The sequence below is a fragment of the Cynocephalus volans genome, chromosome 1 (assembly GCF_027409185.1).
Source record: "Cynocephalus volans isolate mCynVol1 chromosome 1, mCynVol1.pri, whole genome shotgun sequence".
Taxonomy (NCBI): Eukaryota; Metazoa; Chordata; class Mammalia; order Dermoptera; family Cynocephalidae; genus Cynocephalus; species Cynocephalus volans.
The window spans coordinates 110494279-110498284 of NC_084460.1; the positions used below are offsets into that span (position 1 = coordinate 110494279).

The 4006-nt window shown below is 40.9% G+C and overlaps 1 pseudogene; it reads right to left on the minus strand.

The window, feature by feature from the left end:
* Positions 1-512: 512 nt before the first annotated feature.
* LOC134389023 (ribosomal protein uL24-like) lies at positions 513-942 on the minus strand (annotated as a pseudogene).
* Between the last annotated feature and the right edge of the window lie 3064 nt (positions 943-4006).

The window sequence follows — 4006 nt, forward strand, 5'->3', positions numbered from 1 at the left end:
AGTGCCTACTTCTGGAAATCTGTCCCATAGAAAGAAAAGTTTTAGGATGTAAGGACTTATGAAAAAGATTCAATGTAGCACTGTTTTGTTTTGTATTTTGGTCATGATAAAAACAAAACAAAACAAAACTAGAAACAAAGTGAATGCCCATCAATATGGGTTTGGTTGTACAGTCAAACCATGATATATTATGAAGCTCTTAAAAATATATAGTTAGATCAGTTAGAGCTGACTTGCAGGGATTTCCCTCAGGTACTAAGTGAGAACAAGGCACAGAAAAGTGCACGCAATAAAATTGTGGAGGAGGAAGCCTCATGTGTGTGATCTGAGCATCAGAGCAGTTCATATAAATAAGGAACTTGATCTGTGCTAAGATCAGGGGCTCCATGTAATAGAGACATCTGCTACTCATGAGAAGCAAAATTATTTCCAGTGTGGAGACAAGGAAACCTCCTCCATGGGTCTTAAGGTACATATAGCATTTTTAAATGGCAGTTGTAGATAAGATTATTTTATTCCTGCATCATTTCAATTATTTCTTTCTTATAGTTGTTCTTGTCCCTGCTTGGTGAGATTCGGCTTTTTGTTCAAGGATCATTTTGTGGTTTGTGTTCAGTTTTGGCCTCGTGAGGTCCATCTTGCTGGGTGCTCGCCCTCATGGACCGTTGTGCCGTTGGCTTTCTCCTGCTGCGCTTATTCAATGTGGGCGACACATTTCTTCCTGTCAGCTGGATTACCTTGCCAGTTTGCTGATCTGTGTAGTGTCCTTGCACAAACTGGACTCCACGATCCTTTCGGACCGGCATGGACCGGACTTCATACTTTTGTCTCAGCAACTTGGAAAGAGGGGAAGGCAGTCTAACTATAACTGTGGGAAGGTGCATTGAATTGCCTTTTATGGTTCTTTCTCTAGTTAGAAGTCACAGAGGGATTAAACTTCATTTTAGCTGCTATTACTTCAGCAATAGCTTCAAGAAGAGGGGAAAATTGATATAGATGCTTTTATTTATCTTTGCCATGTTTCCTGTGATCCTCACCAGCTCAGAATGTGTCAAAGAAAGGGGGCAAATGACGAATTGAGTCTGAGGGTCAGCCCAGGCCAGGACAGTCCTATGTAGTCTCCTGGCTTCTTTTCATTTTCTAATCCTAAAAAATCTTTAAAGAGAACTCAGTTTTCTTCTGTTAATAATGTAAAAAAAAAAAAAAAAAAACAAACCCAAACCCTGCATTGACATGATTAAATTACCAGGACCCTTTGTTCTTTAGGGATGGACTAAATGGCTGGTATTATTGCTTACAGACATGAATTGAACTTGATGGAGCTTACATTGAGAAATAAAGTTTACATTTTTATCTTTTAATTCCACTTTTCCACAAACTTTTCGAAGTTTCCTTATATAATAGTTACATTTTTTTCAGCCTTCACAGAGCATTCCAGACACAAAAGAGGTGCTCACCTCCCATCTTGAATCCCAAGCTTGCCACTAGGGTGAAGAATCATGTAATATACTCATGGGAGGAGTTCTCAGCACTCTGCTTTCCAGCCCACCCCTCTGCCTGGGTTTCAGTAATGATCGTAGGAAAAGGCTGTTCAATGCAGACTTAAAAAAGGATGCTTGAAATAAAGAACTGATGTGTTCTGGAGACATAATCTGAGTCCCCAAAGAGCTCATCTTCGGTCTGAGACTGGCAGGATTGGGGAGGTTTGGGGACCCCTGACATCTAAAGTCACACTTTTTGCAGACCTAACTCATTGTATGTTCATCATTTGCATCATCATACAATTTTAAGTATATATTCTCGTATATACTAAAAAAGGGCATCTGTATCTTTTTATACCAGATATGTGCCCTCTATTAAGTTTGGTGCTGGTTTCTGAGAGTTACCTCGATTTTTTGGGTTCCATCAAAAGGAGCAAAGATCTTCTCTAGGTGACCACAGATTCCATCAGAAGACAGATGGTCAAGGCTCAGAACATAACCTGTCAGAATCAGGGAACTACCTATTGTTTTGGGTCATAATGGAAAACTATCAAAATTTCTTCAATCATCAATGCTAGAGTGAAGTCACAGCCCTTGTTGTAGCCCGAGGGCAGGTGAGCCTAGACCTGCACTCAGAAACAGACCATACCACGGTAGAGTGGTTCAGCCAACCCAGCCAGCACAGCTCAGCTTAGAGTCAGATCTCTGAAACTCTGAAACTCAGCATTTTGTGAAAAAGTAACCTGTTTTATCTCCACTCAGTTTACAAAGCTTTTTTCCCCAATATTCAAGCCTTGTAACCCAGTGAGGAAATCAGTTCTTCCATTTTCAGGTGAAGTAACTGAGGCTCAGAGAAGTCTACTCCAGCTGTCCTATGTCATATGACTGTTGGGAAGAGCCGTGGCATCCGGCTACCTGAATCCTAGTCCTTTCTGTTTCTGGATTTATTGTGGTTGGATTCTTCCCTGAAGCAGGACAACTCCCACAAACTGAGAGCCCACAATTTCAAAGCTGAGTCTGAAATCTTAAGATTATAGGAGCAAAGCCTTGTGCAATTAACTAGGCTCAGGACACAGAAATCAATACTTAATTTTATACATGGCTCCCTCCTTCCTTCACCACAGCTTTCCCCAATGTAATGCCCTCAAGTTCCTTCACCCCAATACAAACACACTGTAACTCACAGCCCAGGTTTTTCCCCCACTGTCCCACCACTGAGACACTTTATAATACTGATCTAATTCTTGCAAATGAAAGCCTCACTAAAAAGATTATCTACGTCTTAAAAAATATCTATGTCCTAGTCCTTTATATGCTTTTTGTTGTTGTTGTTTTGTTTTGTTTTTCCTGAGCATACAGTTACGCTCACTCATGCCTGGACATTCTTCCATGATACATTTTTGTGCTTAGGGCAACTATTCATTTACAAAGTAGAGCCTCCCATTCAATTTTGGGAATAATGAATTTCCTCCAAATATCGGAAGATGGTGCTGACCTATGTGACACCTTAGCACGAAGAAAAAGGTACCCTTCCTCTGGGCAGATGTAGCATTGCACAAGGGCATGGCTTGGCAAGGGGAATTCTGGCAGAGTGTTAGTCCCCATTAACTCCCTTTGCCAGGCATCTTTGAGCAACACCTAAACTGTATAAGGTAGCCCTGTGTCTGGGATCCATGAGGAGTATTTCCTTAAGTTCCTCTCCCCCGCAAAGTGGCTGACAAGGCAAGTAGACATGGTGATTGCACAGTTTGTAATTATAAATTTGCAAGATGTAGTATTTGCTCCCAGTTTAATGAGTTCCAAGAGGGTAGGGACTCTGTCTTTACTCACACCATATGCCAGTGCCTACTACAGTGCCTGATATGTAATAAACACTTTATTTCTTCAGTCCTTTTTATAACTGTAGCTTCAATACTTTGGCAAGAGCAAAAAGATTACCTCATAACTCTCAGTTCATAACTCTCAGACGTGACCACTGCCCAACAGTTTATCTATGACAGCCATTTCAAAAGCAGAGAATGTTAACTACAGTAGTCAGCCAGTGTTACAAATTCTGGGCCGTGATCTACCACTGCTTCTGGATAATGTCCCACTTAGATAGAGTAGCAACATATATGACAAAAATCTGTAACTGGCTTTTTACTGGTGACAGTACTGTTTGCCCTTTATCAATAGCCTTCTGTTCCTTCCAATCCCACTCTCTTCTCACCCTCCAATCTATTTTCCACACCACAGCCAGAGTGAAAACTAAACCCGATTAAAGTATTTTTCAGTTCAAAACCTTTTAATGGATTCTGATTGCTTAGGGGAAAAACACACAATCCTGTCATGATTTACAAAGCCCTTTGTGATTTGGTCCTGTTTACCTCTGCAAAATCACCTAGAGTCATTCTCTTTGTTTCATTGCTCTAGCCAGCATTCCTTCACTTCCTTATGTCTATAAGGCTCATTGCTGCTCAGGTAATGAGCATGCTCTTTCCTCCACCTAAAATACTTGATTCCCCCACCACATTCTTCACTTACCT